Below are 19,485 nucleotides of genomic sequence, written 5' to 3' on the forward strand. Positions count from 1 at the left end.
TTGTTGAACATCTGTAATAGAGGGACTGAGTTCAACATCTGTACTAGAGGGTCTGAGTTCAACATCTGTAATAGGGTCTGAGTTCAACATCTGTAATATAGGGTCTGAGTTCAACATCTGTACTAGAGGGTCTGAGTTCAACATCTGTACTAGAGGGTCAGTTCAACCTGTAATTGGGTCTGAGTTCAACATCTGTAATAGAGGGTCTGAGTTCAACATCTGTAGTAGGGGGTCTGAGTTCAACATCTGTAACAGAGGGGTTTTCAACATCTGTAACAGAGGGTCTGAGTTCAACATCTGTAAGAGGGTCTGAGTTCAACATGTAATAGAGGGTCTGAGTTCAACATCTGTAATAGAGGGTCTGTTCAACATCTGTAACAGAGGGTCTGAGTTCAACATCTGTAATAGAGGGTCTGAGTTCAATATCTGTAACAGAGGGTCTGAGTTCAACATCTGTAATAGAGGGTCTGAGTTCAACATCTGTAATAGAGGGTCTGAGTTCAACATCTGTATTCGAGGGTCTGAGTTCAACATCTGTAACAGAGGGTCTTTCGACATCTGTAACAGGGTCTGAGTTCAACATCTGTAAGAGGGTCTGAGTTCAACATGTAATAGAGGGTCTGAGTTCAACATCTGTAATAGAGGGTCTGTTCAACATCTGTAACAGAGGGTCTGAGTTCAACATCTGTAATAGAGGGTCTGAGTTCAACATCTGTAACAGAGGGTCGGAGTTCAACATCTGTAATAGAGGGTCTGAGTTCAACATCTGTAACATGGGGTGTGAGTTCAACATCTGTAATAGAGGGTCTGAGTTCAACATCTGTAATATAGGGTCTGTTCAACATCTGCACGAGAGGGTTTGTTGAACATTTGTAATAGAGGGACTGAGTTCAACATCTGTACTAGAGGGTCTGAGTTCAACATCTGTAATAGGGTCTGAGTTCAACATCTGTAATAGAGGGTCTGAGTTCAACATCTGTACTAGAGGGTCTGAGTTCAACATCTGTACTAAAGGGTCAGTTCAACCTGTAATTGGGTCTGAGTTCAACATCTGTAATACCGGGTCTGAGTTCAACATCTGTATTAGGGGGTCTGAGTTCAACATCTGTAACAGAGGGTCTTTCAACATCTGTAACAGAGGGTCTGAGTTCAACATCTGTAAGAGGGTCTGAGTTCAACATGTAATAGAGGGTCTGAGTTCAACATCTGTAATAGAGGGTCTGTTCAACATCTGTAACAGAGGGTCTGAGTTCAACATCTGTAATAGAGGGTCTGAGTTCAACATCTGTAACAGAGGGTCTGAGTTCAACATCTGTAATAGAGGGTCTGAGTTCAACATCTGTAATATAGGGTCTGAGTTCAACACCTGTAACATAGGGTCTGTTCAACATCTGTAACAGAGGGTCTGAGTTCAACATCTGTAAGAGGGTCTGAGTTCAACATCTGTAATATAGAGTATGAGTTCAACATCTGTACTAGAGTGTCTGCGTTCAACATCTGTATTAGAGGGTCAGTTCAACCTGTAATTGGGTCTGAGTTCAACATCTGTAATAGAGGGTCTGAGTTCAACATCTGTATTAGAGGGTCTGAGTTCAACATCTGTAACAGAGGGACTTTCAACATCTGTAACAGGGTCTGCGTTCAACATCTGTAAGAGGGCCTGAGTTCAACATGCAATAGAGGGTCTGAGTTCAACATCTGTAATAGAGGGTCTGTTCAACATCTGTAACAGAGGGTCTGAGTTCAACATCTGTAATAGAGGGTCTGAGTTCAACATCTGTAACAGAGGGTCTGAGTTCAACATCTGTAATAGAGGGTCTGAGTTCAACACCTGTAATATGGGGTCTGAGTTCAACACCTGTAACACAGGGTCTGTTCAACATCTGTAACAGAGGGTCTGAGTTCAACATCTGTAAGAGGGTCTGAGTTCAACATCTGTAATATAGAGTATGAGTTCAAAATCTGTACTAGAGGGTCTGAGTTCAACATCTGTAACAAAGGGTCTGGGTTCAACATCTGTAACAGAGGGTCTGAGTTCAACATCTGTAATAGAGGGTCTGAGTTCAACATCTGTAGTAGGGGGTCTGAGTTCAACATCTGTAACAGAGGGGTTTTCAACATCTGTAACAGAGGGTCTGAGTTCAACATCTGTAAGAGGGTCTGAGTTCAACATGTAATAGAGGGTCTGAGTTCAACATCTGTAATAGAGGGTCTGTTCAACATCTGTAACAGAGGGTCTGAGTTCAACATCTGTAATAGAGGGTCTGAGTTCAATATCTGTAACAGAGGGTCTGAGTTCAACATCTGTAATAGAGGGTCTGAGTTCAACATCTGTAATAGAGGGTCTGAGTTCAACATCTGTATTCGAGGGTCTGAGTTCAACATCTGTAACAGAGGGTCTTTCGACATCTGTAACAGGGTCTGAGTTCAACATCTGTAAGAGGGTCTGAGTTCAACATGTAATAGAGGGTCTGAGTTCAACATCTGTAATAGAGGGTCTGTTCAACATCTGTAACAGAGGGTCTGAGTTCAACATCTGTAATAGAGGGTCTGAGTTCAACATCTGTAACAGAGGGTCGGAGTTCAACATCTGTAATAGAGGGTCTGAGTTCAACATCTGTAACATGGGGTGTGAGTTCAACATCTGTAATAGAGGGTCTGAGTTCAACATCTGTAATATAGGGTCTGTTCAACATCTGCACGAGAGGGTTTGTTGAACATTTGTAATAGAGGGACTGAGTTCAACATCTGTACTAGAGGGTCTGAGTTCAACATCTGTAATAGGGTCTGAGTTCAACATCTGTAATAGAGGGTCTGAGTTCAACATCTGTACTAGAGGGTCTGAGTTCAACATCTGTACTAAAGGGTCAGTTCAACCTGTAATTGGGTCTGAGTTCAACATCTGTAATACCGGGTCTGAGTTCAACATCTGTATTAGGGGGTCTGAGTTCAACATCTGTAACAGAGGGTCTTTCAACATCTGTAACAGAGGGTCTGAGTTCAACATCTGTAAGAGGGTCTGAGTTCAACATGTAATAGAGGGTCTGAGTTCAACATCTGTAATAGAGGGTCTGTTCAACATCTGTAACAGAGGGTCTGAGTTCAACATCTGTAATAGAGGGTCTGAGTTCAACATCTGTAACAGAGGGTCTGAGTTCAACATCTGTAATAGAGGGTCTGAGTTCAACATCTGTAATATAGGGTCTGAGTTCAACACCTGTAACATAGGGTCTGTTCAACATCTGTAACAGAGGGTCTGAGTTCAACATCTGTAAGAGGGTCTGAGTTCAACATCTGTAATATAGAGTATGAGTTCAACATCTGTACTAGAGTGTCTGCGTTCAACATCTGTATTAGAGGGTCAGTTCAACCTGTAATTGGGTCTGAGTTCAACATCTGTAATAGAGGGTCTGAGTTCAACATCTGTATTAGAGGGTCTGAGTTCAACATCTGTAACAGAGGGACTTTCAACATCTGTAACAGGGTCTGCGTTCAACATCTGTAAGAGGGCCTGAGTTCAACATGTAATAGAGGGTCTGAGTTCAACATCTGTAATAGAGGGTCTGTTCAACATCTGTAACAGAGGGTCTGAGTTCAACATCTGTAATAGATGGTCTGAGTTCAACATCTGTAACAGAGGGTCTGAGTTCAACATCTGTAATAGAGGGTCTGAGTTCAACACCTGTAATATGGGGTCTGAGTTCAACACCTGTAACACAGGGTCTGTTCAACATCTGTAACAGAGGGTCTGAGTTCAACATCTGTAAGAGGGTCTGAGTTCAACATCTGTAATATAGAGTATGAGTTCAAAATCTGTACTAGAGGGTCTGAGTTCAACATCTGTAACAAAGGGTCTGGGTTCAACATCTGTAACAGAGGGTCTGAGTTCAACATCTGTAACAGAGGGTCTGAGTTCAACATCTGTAATAGAATGTATGAGTTCAACATCTGATAGAGGGTCTGAGTTCAACATCTGTAACATAGGGTCTCAGTATAACATCTGTAATAGGGTCTGAGTTCAACCTGTAACAGAGGGTCTGAGTTCAACATCTGTAACAGAGAGTCTGAGTTCAACATCTGTAACAGAGGGTCTGAGTTCAACATCTGTAACAGAGGGTCTCAGTTCAACATCTGTAATAGGGTATGAGTTCAACCTGTAACAGAGGGTCTGAGTTCAACATCTGTAATATAGGGTCTGAGTTCAACATCTGTATTAGAGGGTATGAATTCAACATCTGTACTAGACGGTCTGAGATCAACATCTGTAATAGAGGGTCTGAGTTCAACACCTAATATAGGGTCTGAGTTCAACATCTGTACTAGAGGGTCTGAGTTCAACATCTGTACTAGAGGGTCTGAGTTCAACATCTGTACTAGAGAGTCTGCAGCATCTGTAATAGGGTCTGAGTTCAACATCTGTAATAGTCTGAGTTCAACATCTGTAATATAGAGTATGAGTTCAACATCTGTAACAGAGGGTCTTCAACATCTGTAACAGGGTCTGAGTTCAACATCTGTGATAGTGTCTAAGTTCAACATCTGTAAAAGAGGGTCTGAGTTCAACATCTGTACTAGATGGTCTGAGTTCAACATCTGTAATAGAGGGTCTGAGTTCAACATCTGTACTAGAGGGTCTGAGTTCAACATCTGTAACAGAGGGTCTGAGTTCAACATCTGTGTCTGGTGTCAACATCTGTAATAGAGAGTCTGAGTTCAACATCTGTAACCGGGTCTAACATCTGTAATAGAGGGTCTGAGTTCAACATCTGTAACAGAGGGTCTGATTTCAACATCTGTAACAGAGAGTCTGAGTTCAACATCTGTACTAGAGGGTCTGAGTTCAACATCTGTAATAGAAGGTCTGAGTTCAACATCTAAAAGAGGGTCTGAGTTCAACATCTGTACTAGAGGGTCTGAGTTCAACATCTGTAATAGAGGGTCTGAGTTCAACATCTGTAATAGAGGGTCTGAGTTCAACATCTGTACTAGAGGCCCTTTCAACATCTGTACTAGAGGGTCTGAGTTCAACATCTGTAATAGGGTCTGAGTTCGACATCTGCAATAGAAGGTCGGAGTTCAACATCTGTAATAGAGGGTCTGAGTTCAACATCTATACTAGAGGGTCTGAGTTCAACATCTGTAACAGAGGGTCTGAGTTCAAAATCTGTAACAGAGGGTCTGAGTTAATCTGTAAGATGGTCTGAGTTCAACATTAATAGAGGGTCTGTGTTCAACATCTGTAATAGAGGGTCTGTTCACCATCTGTAACAGAGGGTCTGAGTTCAACATCTGTAACAGCGGGTCTGAGTTCAACATCTGTAGTAGAGGGTCTGAGTTCAACATATGTAGTAGAGGGTCTGAGTTCAACATCTGTAATAGAGAGTATGAGTTCAACATCTGTGATAGAGAGTCTGAGTTCAACATCTGTAACAGAGGGTCTCAGTTCAACATCTGTAATAGGGTCTGAGTTCAACCTGTAAAAGAGGGTCTGAATTCAACATCTGTAACAGAAGATCTGAGTTCAACATCTGTAACAGAGGGTCTGAGTTCAACATCTCTAATAGAAGTTCTGAGTTCAACATCTTTGATAGGTGGTCTGAGTTCAACATCTGTAACAGAGGGTCTCAGATCAACATCTGTAATAGGGTCTGAGTTCAACCTGTAACAGAGGGTCTGAGTTCAACATCTGTAATAGAAGGTCTGAGTTCAACATCTGTAATAGAGGGTATGAGTTCAACATCTGTAATAGAGGGTATGAGTTCAACATCTGTAATAGAGGGTCTGTTTTCAACCTGTAATAGGGTCTTTCAACATATGTAACAGAGGGTCTGAGTTCAACATCTGTAATAGAGGGTCTGAGTTCAACATCTGCAACAGATGGTCTGAGTTCAACATGTAACAGAGGGTCTGAGTTCAACATCTGTAATAGAGGGTCTGAGTTCAACATCTGTAACAGAGGGTCTGAGTTCAATATCTGTAACAGAGGGTCTGAGTTCAACATCTGCAATAGAGGGTCTGAGTTCAACACCTAATATAGGGTCTGAGTTCAACATCTGTACTAGAGGGTCTGAGTTCAACATCTGTAATAGAGGGTCCGAGTTCAACATCTGTACTAGAGGGTCTGAGTTCAACGTCTGCACTAGAGGGCATTTCAACATCCGTACTAGAGGGTCTGAGTTCAACATCTGTACTAGAGAGTCTGCAACATCTGTAATAGGGTCTGAGTTCAACATCTCTAATAGTCTGAGTTCAACATCTGCAATAGGGTCTAAGTTCAACCTGTAAAAGAGCGTCTGAGTTCAACATCTGTAAGAAGATCTGAGTTCAACATCTGTAACAGAGGGTCTGAGTTCAACATCTCTAATAGAAGGTCTGAGTTCAACATCTTTGATAGGTGGTCTGAGTTCAACATCTGTAACAGAGGGTCTCAGATCAACATCTGTAATAGGGTCTGAGTTCAACCTGTGACAGAGGGTCTGAGTTCAACATCTGTAATAGAAGGTCTGAGTTCAACATCTGTAATAGAGGGTATGAGTTCAACATCTGTAATAGAGGGTATGAGTTCAACATCTGTAATAGAGGGTCTGTTTTCAACCTGTAATAGGGTCTTTCAACATATGTAACAGAGGGTCTGAGTTCAACATCTGTAATAGAGGGTCTGAGTTCAACATCTGCAACAGATGGTCTGAGTTCAACATGTAACAGAGGGTCTGAGTTCAACATCTGTAATAGAGGGTCTGAGTTCAACATCTGTAACAGAGGGTCTGAGTTCAATATCTGTAACAGAGGGTCTGAGTTCAACATCTGCAATAGAGGGTCTGAGTTCAACACCTAATATAGGGTCTGAGTTCAACATCTGTACTAGAGGGTCTGAGTTCAACATCTGAAATAGAGGGTCCGAGTTCAACATCTGTACTAGAGGGTCTGAGTTCAACATCTGCACTAGAGGGCCTTTCAACATCTGTACTAGAGGGTCTGAGTTCAACATCTGTACTAGAGAGTCTGCAACATCTGTAATAGGGTCTGAGTTCAACATCTCTAATAGTCTGAGTTCAACATCTGTAATATAGGGTCTGAGTTCATCTGTACGAGAGGGTCTGAGTTCAACATCTGTAACAGAGGGTCTGGGTTCAACATCTGTAACAGAGGGCCTGAGTTCAACATCTGTAAGAGAGTCTGAGTTCAACATCTGTAATAGAGGGTCTGAGTTCAACATCTGTAACAGAGGGTCTGAGTTCAACATCTGTGATAGTCTCTAAGTTCAACATCTGTAACAGAGGGTCTGAGTTCAACATCTGTAATAGAGGGTCCGAGTTCAACATCTGTACTAGAGGGTCTGAGTTCAACATCTGTACTAGAGGGTCTAAGTTCAACATCTGTAATAGAGGGTCTTTCAACATCTCTAATAGAGGGTCTGAGTTCAACATCTGTACTAGAGGGTGTGAGTTCATCTGTGCTAGAGGGTCTGAGTTCAACATCTGTAACATAGATTCTGAGATCAACATCTGTGATAGAGGGTCTGAGTTCAACATCTGTAACAGATGGTCTCAGTTCAACATCTGTAATAGGGTCTGAGTTCAACCTGTGACAGAGGGTCTGAGTTCAACATCTGTAATAGAGTGTCTGAGTTCAACATCTGTAATAGAGGGTATGAGTTCAACATCTGTAATAGAGGCTATGAGTTCAACATCTGTAATAGAGTGTCTGAGTTCAACATCTGTAACAGAGGGTCTGAGTTCAACATCTGTAATAGAGGGCCTGAGTTCAACATCTGTAACAGATGGTCTGAGTTCAACATGTAACAGAGGGTCTGAGTTCAACATCTGTAATAGAGGGTCTGAGTTCAACATCTGTAACAGAGGGTCTGAGTTCAATATATGTAACAGAGGGTCTGAGTTCAACATCTGTACTAGAGGGTCTGAGTTCAACATCTGCAATAGAGGGTCTGAGTTCAACACCTAATATAGGGTCTGAGTTCAACATCTGTACTAGAGGGTCTGAGTTTAACATCTGTAATAGAGGGTCCGAGTTCAACATCTGTACTAGAGGGTCTGAGTTCAAAATCTGCACTAGAGGGCCTTTCAACATCTGTACTAGAGGGTCTGAGTTCAACATCTGTACTAGAGAGTCTGCAACATCTGTAATAGGGTCTGAGTTCAACATCTGTAATAGTCTGAGTTCAACATCTGTAATATAGGGTCTGAGTTCATCTGTACTAGAGGGTCTGAGTTCAACATCTGTAACAGAGGGTCTGAGTTCAACATCTGTAACAGAGGGTCTGAGTTCAACATGTGTAAGAGAGTCTAAGTTCAACATCTGTAATATAGAGTATGAGTTCAACATCTGTAATAGAGGGTCTGAGTTCAACATATGTACTAGAGTGTTTGTTCAACATCTGTAATAGAGGGTCTGAGTTCAACATCTGTACTAGGGTCTGAGTTCAACATCTGTAATAGAGGGCCTTTCAACATCTGTACTAGAGGGTCTGAGTTCAACATCTGTACTAGAGGGTCTGTTCAACATCTGTAATATGGTCTGTTCAACATCTGTAATAGTCTGAGTTCAACATCTGTAATATAGGGTCTGAGCTCAACATCTGTACTAGAGGGTCTGAGTTCAACATCTGTAACAGAGGGTATGAGTTCAACATCTGTAATAGAGGGTCTGAGTTCAACATCTGTAAGAGGGTCTGAGTTCAACATCTGTAATAGAGAGTATGAGTTCAACATCTGTGATAGAGGGTCTGAGTTCAACATCTGTAACAGAGGGTCTCAGTTCAACATCTGTAATAGGGTCTGAGTTCAACCTGTAAAAGAGGGGCTGAGTTCAACATCTGTAACAGAAGGTCTGAGTTCAACATCTGTAACAGAGGGTCTGAGTTCAACATCTCTAATAGAAGGTCTGAGTTCAACATCTTTGATAGAGGGTCTGAGTTCAACATCTGTAACAGAGGGTCTCTCAGTTCAACATATGTAATAGGGTCTGAGTTCAACCTGTAACAGAGGGTCTGAGTTCAACATCTGTAATAGAGGGTCTGAGTTCAACATCTGTAATAGAGGGTATGAGTTCAACATCTGTAAAAGAGGGTATGAGTTCAACATCTGTAATAGAGGGTCTGTTTTCAACCTGTAATAGGGTCTTTCAACATCTGTAACAGAGGGTCTGAGTTCAACATCTGTAATAGAGGGTCTGAGTTCAACATCTGTGACAGATGGTCTGAGTTCAACATGTAACAGAGGGTCTGAGTTCAACATCTGTAATAGAGGGTCTGAGTTCAACATCTGTAACAGAGGGTCTGAGTTCAATATCTGTAACAGAGGGTCTGAGTTCAACATCTGTACTAGAGGGTCTGAGTTCAACATCTGCAATAGAGGGTCTGAGTTCAACACCTAATATAGGGTCTGAGTTCAACATCTGTACTAGAGGGTCTGAGTTCAACATCTGTAATAGAGGGTCCGAGTTCAACATCTGTACTAGAGGGTCTGAGTTCAACATCTGCACTAGAGGGCCTTTCAACATCTGTACTAGAGGGTCTGAGTTCAACATCTGTACTAGAGAGTCTGCAACATCTGTAATGGGGTCTGAGTTTAACATCTGTAATAGTCTGAGTTCAACATCTGTAATATAGAGTATGAGTTTAACATCTGTAATAGAGGGTCTTCAACATCTGTAACAGGGTCTGAGTTCAACATCTGTGATAGTGTCTAAGTTCAACATCTGTAAAAGAGGGTCTGAGTTCAACATCTGTACTAGAGGGTCTGAGTTCAACATCTGTAATATAGGGTCTGAGTTCAACATCTGTACTAGAGGGTCTGAGTTCAACATCTGTAACAGAGGGTCTGAGTTCAACATCTGTGTCTGGTGTCAACATCTGTAATAGAGGGTCTGAGTTCAACATTTGTAACCGGGTCTAACATCTGTAATAGAGGGTCTGAGTTCAACATCTGTAACAGAGGGTCTGATTTCAACATCTGTAACAGAGAGTCTGAGTTCAACATCTGTACTAGAGGGTCTGAGTTCAACATCTGTAATAGAGGGTCTGAGTTCAACATCTAAAAGAGGGTCTGAGTTCAACATCTGTACTAGAGGGTCTGAGTTCAACATCTGTAATAGAGGGTCTGAGTTCAACATCTGTAATAGAGGGTCTGAGTTCAACATCTGTACTAGAGGCCCTTTCAACATCTGTACTAGAGGGTCTGAGTTCAACATCTGTAATAGGGTCTGAGTTCAACATCTGCAATAGAAGATCGGAGTTCAACATCTGTAATAGAGGGTCTGAGTTCAACATCTATACGAGAGGGTCTGAGTTCAACATCTGTAACAGAGGGTCTGAGTTCAAAATCTGTAACAGAGGGTCTGAGTTAATCTGTAAGATGGTCTGAGTTCAACATTAATAGAGGGTCTGAGTTCAACATCTGTAATAGAGGGTCTGTTCACCATCTGTAACAGAGGGTCTGAGTTCAACATCTGTAACAGCGGGTCTGAGTTCAACATCTGTAGTAGAGGGTCTGAGTTCAACATATGTAGTAGAGGGTCTGAGTTCAACATCTGTAACATAGGGTCTGAGTTCAACATCTGTAATAGAGGGTCTGAGTTCAACATCTGTAATATAGGGTCTGTTCACCATCTGCACTAGAGGGTTTGTTGAACATCTGTAATAGAGGGACTGAGTTCAACATCTGTGCTAGAGGGTCTGAGTTCAACATCTGTAATAGGGTCTGAGTTCAACATCTGTAATATAGAGTATGAGTTCAACATCTGTACTAGAGGGTCTGAGTTCAACATCTGTACTAGAGGGTCAGTTCAACCCGTAATTGGGTCTGAGTTCAACATCTGTAATAGAGGGTCTGAGTTCAACATCTGTAGTAGGGGGTCTGAGTTCAACATCTGTAACAGAGGGTCTTTCAACGTCTGTAACAGAGGGTCTGAGTTCAACATCTGTAAGAGGGTCTGAGTTCAACATGTAATAGAGGGTCTGAGTTCAACATCTGTAATAGAGGGTCTGTTCAACATCTGTAACAGAGGGTCTGAGTTCAACATCTGTAATAGAGGGTCTGAGTTCAATATCTGTAACAGAGGGTCTGAGTTCAACATCTGTAATAGAGGGTCTGAGTTCAACATCTGTAATAGAGGGTCTGAGTTCAACATCTGTATTCGAGGGTCTGAGTTCAACATCTGTAACAGAGGGTCTTTCGACATCTGTAACAGGGTCTGAGTTCAACATCTGTAAGAGGGTCCGAGTTCAACATGTAATAGATGGTCTGAGTTCAACATCTGTAATAGAGGGTCTGTTCAACATCTATAACAGAGGGTCTGAGTTCAACATCTGTAATAGAGGGTCTGAGTTCAACATCTGTAACAGAGGGTCTGAGTTCAACATCTGTAATAGAGGGTCTGAGTTCAACATCTGTAACATAGGGTCTGAGTTCAACATCTGTAATAGAGGGTCTGAGTTCAACATCTGTAATATAGGGTCTGTTCAACATCTGCACGAGAGGGTTTGTTGAACATTTGTAATAGAGGGACTGAGTTCAACATCTGTACTAGAGGGCCTGAGTTCAACATCTGTAATAGGGTCTGAGTTCAACATCTGTAATAGAGGGTCTGAGTTCAACATCTGTACTAGAGGGTCTGAGTTCAACATCTGTACTAGAGGGGCAGTTCAACCTGTAATTGGGTCTGAGTTCAACATCTGTAATACAGGGTCTGAATTCAACATCTGTATTAGGGGGTCTGAGTTCAACATCTGTAACAGAGGGTCTTTCAACATCTGTAACAGAGGGTCTGAGTTCAACATCTGTAAGAGGGTCTGAGTTCAACATGTAATAGAGGGTCTGAGTTCAACATCTGTAATAGAGGGTCTGTTCAACATCTGTAACAGAGGGTCTGAGTTCAACATCTGTAATAGAGGGTCTGAGTTAAACATCTGTAACAGAGGGTCTGAGTTCAACATCTGCAATAGAGGGTCTGAGTTCAACATCTGTAATATAGGGTCTGAGTTCAACACCTGTAACATAGGGTCTGTTCAACATCTGTAACAGAGGGTCTGAGTTCAACATCTGTAAGAGGGTCTGAGTTCAACATCTGTAATATAGAGTATGAGTTCAACATCTGTACTAGAGGGTCTGAGTTCAACATCTGTACTAGAGGGTAAGTTCAACCTGTAATTGGGTCTGAGTTCAACATCTGTAATAGAGGGTCTGAGTTCAACATCTGTATTCGAGGGTCTGAGTTCAACATCTGTAACAGAGGGTCTTTCGACATCTGTAACAGGGTCTGAGTTCAACATCTGTAAGAGGGTCTGAGTTCAACATGTAATAGAGGGTCTGAGTTCAACATCTGTAATAGAGGGTCTGTTCAACATCTGTAACAGAGGGTCTGAGTTCAACATCTGTAATAGAGGGTCTGAGTTCAACATCTGTAACAGAGGGTCTGAGTTCAACATCTGTAATAGAGGGTCTGAGTTCAACATCTGTAACATAGGGTCTGAGTTCAACATCTGTAATAGAGGGTCTGAGTTCAACATCTGTAATATAGGGTCTGTTCAACATCTGCACGAGAGGGTTTGTTGAACATTTGTAATAGAGGGACTGAGTTCAACATCTGTACTAGAGGGTCTGAGTTCAACATCTGTAATAGGGTCTGAGTTCAACATGTAATAGAGGGTCTGAGTTCAACATCTGTACTAGAGGGTCTGAGTTCAACATCTGTACTAGAGGGTCAGTTCAACCTGTAATTGGGTCTGAGTTCAACATCTGTAATAGAGGGTCTGAGTTCAACATCTGTATTAGGGGGTCTGAGTTCAACATCTGTAACAGAGGGTCTTTCAACATCTGTAACAGAGGGTCTGAGTTCAACATCTGTAAGAGGGTCTGAGTTCAACATGTAATAGAGAGTCTGAGTTCAACATCTGTAATAGAGGGTCTGTTCAACATCTGTAACAGAGGGTCTGAGTTCAACATCTGTAATAGAGGGTCTGAGTTCAACATCTGTAACAGAGGGTCTGAGTTCAACATCTGTAATAGAGGGTCTGAGTTCAACATCTGTAACATAGGGTCTGAGTTCAACATCTGTAATAGAGGGTCTGAGTTCAACATCTGTAATATAGGGTCTGTTCAACATCTGCACGAGAGGGTTTGTTGAACATTTGTAATAGAGGGACTGAGTTCAACATCTGTACTAGAGGGCCTGAGTTCAACATCTGTAATAGGGTCTGAGTTCAACATCTGTAATAGAGGGTATGAGTTCAACATCTGTACTAGAGGGTCTGAGTTCAACATCTGTACTAGAGGGGCAGTTCAACCTGTAATTGGGTCTGAGTTCAACATCTGTAATACAGGGTCTGAGTTCAACATCTGTATTAGGGGGTCTGAGTTCAACATCTGTAACAGAGGGTCTTTCAACATCTGTAACAGAGGGTCTGAGTTCAACATCTGTAAGAGGGTCTGAGTTCAACATGTAATAGAGGGTCTGAGTTCAACATCTGTAATAGAGGGTCTGTTCAACATCTGTAACAGAGGGTCTGAGTTCAACATCTGTAATAGAGGGTCTGAGTTAAACATCTGTAACAGAGGGTCTGAGTTCAACATCTGCAATAGAGGGTCTGAGTTCAACATCTGTAATATAGGGTCTGAGTTCAACACCTGTAACATAGGGTCTGTTCAACATCTGTAACAGAGGGTCTGAGTTCAACATCTGTAAGAGGGTCTGAGTTCAACATCTGTAATATAGAGTATGAGTTCAACATCTGTACTAGAGGGTCTGAGTTCAACATCTGTACTAGAGGGTAAGTTCAACCTGTAATTGGGTCTGAGTTCAACATCTGTAATAGAGGGTCTGAGTTCAACATCTGTATTCGAGGGTCTGAGTTCAACATCTGTAACAGAGGGTCTTTCGACATCTGTAACAGGGTCTGAGTTCAACATCTGTAAGAGGGTCTGAGTTCAACATGTAATAGAGGGTCTGAGTTCAACATCTGTAATAGAGGGTCTGTTCAACATCTGTAACAGAGGGTCTGAGTTCAACATCTGTAATAGAGGGTCTGAGTTCAACATCTGTAACAGAGGGTCTGAGTTCAACATCTGTAATAGAGGGTCTGAGTTCAACATCTGTAACATAGGGTCTGAGTTCAACATCTGTAATAGAGGGTCTGAGTTCAACATCTGTAATATAGGGTCTGTTCAACATCTGCACGAGAGGGTTTGTTGAACATTTGTAATAGAGGGACTGAGTTCAACATCTGTACTAGAGGGTCTGAGTTCAACATCTGTAATAGGGTCTGAGTTCAACATGTAATAGAGGGTCTGAGTTCAACATCTGTACTAGAGGGTCTGAGTTCAACATCTGTACTAGAGGGTCAGTTCAACCTGTAATTGGGTCTGAGTTCAACATCTGTAATAGAGGGTCTGAGTTCAACATCTGTATTATGGGGTCTGAGTTCAACATCTGTAACAGAGGGTCTTTCAACATCTGTAACAGAGGGTCTGAGTTCAACATCTGTAAGAGGGTCTGAGTTCAACATGTAATAGAGAGTCTGAGTTCAACATCTGTAATAGAGGGTCTGTTCAACATCTGTAACAGAGGGTCTGAGTTCAACATCTGTAATAGAGGGTCTGAGTTCAACATCTGTAACAGAGGGTCTGAGTTCAACATCTGTAATAGAGGGTCTGAGTTCAACATCTATACTAGAGGGTCTGAGTTCAACATCTGTAACAGAGGGTCTGAGTTCAAAATCTGTAACAGAGGGTCTGAGTTAATCTGTAAGATGGTCTGAGTTCAACATTAATAGAGGGTCTGAGTTCAACATCTGTAATAGAGGGTCTGTTCACCATCTGTAACAGAGGGTCTGAGTTCAACATCTGTAACAGCGGGTCTGAGTTCAACATCTGTAGTAGAGGGTCTGAGTTCAACATATGTAGTAGAGGGTCTGAGTTCAACATCTGTAGTAGAGGGTCTGAGTTCAACACCTGTACTAGAGGGTCTGAGTTCAACATCTGTAACATAGGGTCTGAGTTCAACATCTGTAATAGAGGGTCTGAGTTCAACATCTGTAGTAGGGGGTCTGAGTTCAACATCTGTAACAGAGGGTCTTTCAACATCTGTAACAGGGGGTCTGAGTTCAACATCTGTAATATAGGGTCTGTTCACCATCTGCACTAGAGTGTTTGTTGAACATCTGTAATAGAGGGACTGAGTTCAACATCTGTACTAGAGGGTCTGAGTTCAACAACTGTAATAGGGTCTGAGTTCAACATCTGTAATAGAGGGTCTGAGTTCAACATCTGTACTAGAGGGTCTGAGTTCAACATCTGTACTAGAGGGTCAGTTCAACCTGTAATTGGGTCTGAGTTCAACATCTGTAATAGAGGGTCTGAGTTCAACATCTGTAGTAGGGGGTCTGAGTTCAACATCTGTAACAGAGGGTCTTTCAACATCTGTAACAGGGGGTCTGAGTTCAACATCTGTAAGAGGGTCTGAGTTCAACATGTAATAGAGGGTCTGAGTTCAACATCTGTAATAGAGGGTCTGTTCAACATCTGTAACAGAGGGTCTGAGTTCAACATCTGTAATAGAGGGTCTGAGTTCAATATCTGTAACAGAGGGTCTGAGTTCAACATCTGTAATAGAGGGTCTGAGTTCAACATCTGTAATAGAGGGTCTGAGTTCAACATCTGTATTCGAGGGTCTGTGTTCAACATCTGTAACAGAGGGTCTTTCGACATCTGTAACAGGGTCTGAGTTCAACATCTGTAAGAGGGTCTGAGTTCAACATGTAATAGAGGGTCTGAGTTCAACATCTGTAATAGAGGGTCTGTTCAACATCTGTAACAGAGGGTCTGAGTTCAACATCTGTAATAGAGGGTCTGAGTTCAACATCTGTAACAGAGGGTCTAAGTTCAACATCTGTAATAGAGGGTCTGAGTTCAACATCTGTAACATAGGGTCTGAGTTCAACATCTGCAATAGAGGGTCTGAGTTCAACATCTGTAATATAGGGTCTGTTCAACATCTGCAAGAGAGGGTTTGTTGAACATTTGTAATAGAGGGACTGAGTTCAACATCTGTACTAGAGGGCCTGAGTTCAACATCTGTAATAGGGTCTGAGTTCAACATCTGTAATAGAGGGTCTGAGTTCAACATCTGTACTAGAGGGTCTGAGTTCAACATCTGTACTAGAGGGGCAGTTCAACCTGTAATTGGGTCTGAGTTCAACATCTGTAATACAGGGTCTGAGTTCAACATCTGTATTAGGGGGTCAGTTCAACATCTGTAACAGAGGGTCTTTCAACATCTGTAACAGAGGGTCTGAGTTCAACATCTGTAAGAGGGTCTGAGTTCAACATGTAATAGAGGGTCTGAGTTCAACATCTGTAATAGGGTCTGAGTTCAACATCTGTAATAGAGGGTCTGAGTTCAACATCTGTACTAGAGGGTCTGAGTTCAACATCTGTACTAGAGGGGCAGTTCAACCTGTAATTGGGTCTGAGTTCAACATCTGTAATACAGGGTCTGAGTTCAACATCTGTAATAGAGGGTCTGAGTTAAACATCTGTAACAGAGGGTCTGAGTTCAACATCTGTAATAGAGGGTCTGAGTTCAACATCTGTAATATAGGGTCTGAGTTCAACACCTGTAACATAGGGTCTGTTCAACATCTGTAACAGAGGGTCTGAGTTCAACATCTGTAATAGGGTCTGAGTTCAACATCTGTAATATAGAGTATGAGTTCAACATCTGTACTAGAGTGTCTGAGTTCAACATTTGTACTAGAGGGTAAGTTCAACCTGTAATTGGGTCTGAGTTCAACATCTGTAATAGAGGGTCTGAGTTCAACATCTGTATTCGAGGGTCTGAGTTCAACATCTGTAACAGAGGGTCTTTCGACATCTGTAACAGGGTCTGAGTTCAACATCTGTAAGAGGGTCTGAGTTCAACATGTAATAGAGGGTCTGAGTTCAACATCTGTAATAGAGGGTCTGTTCAACATCTGTAACAGAGGGTCTGAGTTCAACATCTGTAATAGAGGGTCTGAGTTCAACATCTGTAACAGAGGGTCTGAGTTCAACATCTGTAATAGAGGGTCTGAGTTCAACATCTGTAACATAGGGTCTGAGTTCAACATCTGTAATAGAGGGTCTGAGTTCAACATCTGTAATATAGGGTCTGTTCAAACATCTGCACGAGAGGGTTTGTTGAACATTTGTAATAGAGGGTATGAGTTCAACATCTGTACTAGAGGGTCTGAGTTCAACATCTGTAATAGGGTCTGAGTTCAACATGTAATAGAGGGTCTGAGTTCAACATCTGTACTAGAGGGTCTGAGTTCAACATCTGTACTAAAGGGTCAGTTCAACCTGTAATTGGGTCTGAGTTCAACATCTGTAATAGAGGGTCTGAGTTCAACATCTGTATTAGGGGGTCTGAGTTCAACATCTGTAACAGAGGGTCTTTTAACATCTGTAACAGAGGGTCTGAGTTCAACATCTGTAAGAGGGTCTGAGTTCAACATGTAATAGAGGGTCTGAGTTCAACATCTGTAATAGAGGGTCTGTTCAACATCTGTAACAGAGGGTCTGAGTTCAACATCTGTAATAGAGGGTCTGAGTTCAACATCTGTAACAGAGGGTCTGAGTTCAACATCTGTAATAGAGGGTCTGAGTTCAACATCTGTAATATAGGGTCTGAGTTCAACACCTGTAACATAGGGTCTGTTCAACATCTGTAACAGAGGGTCTGAGTTCAACATCTGTAAGAGGGTCTGAGTTCAACATCTGTAATATAGAGTATGAGTTCAACATCTGTACTAGAGGGTCTGAGTTCAACATCTGTATTAGAGGGTCAGTTCAACCTGTAATTGGGTCTGAGTACAACATCTGTAATAGAGGGTCTGAGTTCAACATCTGTATTAGAGGGTCTGAGTTCAACATCTGTAACAGAGGGTATTTCAACATCTGTAACAGGGTCTGCGTTCAACATCTGTAAGAGGGCCTGAGTTCAACATGTAATAGAGGGTCTGAGTTCAACATCTGTAATAGAGGGTCTGTTCAACATCTGTAACAGAGGGTCTGAGTTCAACATCTGTAATAGAGGGTCTGAGTTCAACATCTGTAACAGAGGTTCTGAGTTCAACATCTGTAAAAAGGGTCTGAGTTCAACATCTGTAATATAGGGTCTGAGTTCATCATCTGTAACACAGGGTCTGTTCAACATCTGTAACAGAGGGTCTGAGTTCAACATCTGTAAGAGGGTCTGAGTTCAACATCTGTAATATAGAGTATGAGTTCAACATCTGTACTAGAGTGTCTGAGTTCAACATCTGTAACAGAGGGTCTGAGTTCAACATCTGTGTCTGGTGTCAACATCTGTAATAGAGGGTCTGAGTTCAACATCTGTAACCGGGTCTAACATCTGTAATAGAGGGTCTGAGTTCAACATCTGTAACATAGGGTCTGATGTCAACATCTGTAACAGAGAGTCTGAGTTCAACATCTGTACTAGAGGGTCTGAGTTCAACATCTGTAATAGAGGGTCTGAGTTCAACATCTAAAAGAGGGTCTGAGTTCAACATCTGTACTAGAGGGTCTGAGTTCAACATCTGTAATAGAGGGTCTGAGTTCAACATCTGTAATAGAGGGTCTGAGTTCAACATCTGTACTAGAGGCCCTTTCAACATCTGTACTAGAGGGTCTGAGTTCAACATCTGTAATAGGGTCTGAGTTCAACATCTGTAATAGAAGGTCGGAGTTCAACATCTGTCATAGAGGGTCTGAGTTCACCATCTATACTAGAGGGTCTGAGTTCAACATCGGTAACAGAGGATCTGAGTTCAAAATCTGTAACAGAGGGTCTGAGTTAATCTGTAAGATGGTCTGAGTTCAACATTAATAGAGGGTCTGAGTTCAACATCTGTAATAGAGGGTCTGTTCACCATCTGTAATAGAGGGTCTGAGTTCAACATCTGTAACAGCGGGTCTGAGTTCAACATCTGTAGTAGAGGGTCTGAGTTCAACATATGTAGTAGAGGGTCTGAGTTCAACATCTGTAGTAGAGGGTCTGAGTTCAACACCTGTACTAGAGGGTCTGAGTTCAACATCTGTAACATAGGGTCTGAGTTCATCATCTGTAATAGAGGGTCTGAGTTCAACATCTGTAATATAGGGTCTGTTCACCATCTGCACTAGAGGGTTTGTTGAACATCTGTAATAGAGGGACTGAGTTCAACATCTGTACTAGAGTGTCTGAGTTCAACATCTGTAATAGGGTCTGAGTTCAACATCTGCAATAGAGGGTCTGAGTTCAACATCTGTACTAGAGGGTCTGAGTTCAACATCTGTAATAGGGTCTGAGTTCAACATGTAATAGAGGGTCTGAGTTCAACATCTGTACTAGAGGGTCTGAGTTCAACATCTGTACTAGAGGGTCAGTTCAACCTGTAATTGGGTCTGAGTTCAACATCTGTAATAGAGGGTCTGAGTTCAACATCTG

Source organism: Pristiophorus japonicus, unplaced genomic scaffold (assembly GCF_044704955.1).
Source record: "Pristiophorus japonicus isolate sPriJap1 unplaced genomic scaffold, sPriJap1.hap1 HAP1_SCAFFOLD_119, whole genome shotgun sequence".
NCBI lineage: Eukaryota > Metazoa > Chordata > Chondrichthyes > Pristiophoridae > Pristiophorus > Pristiophorus japonicus.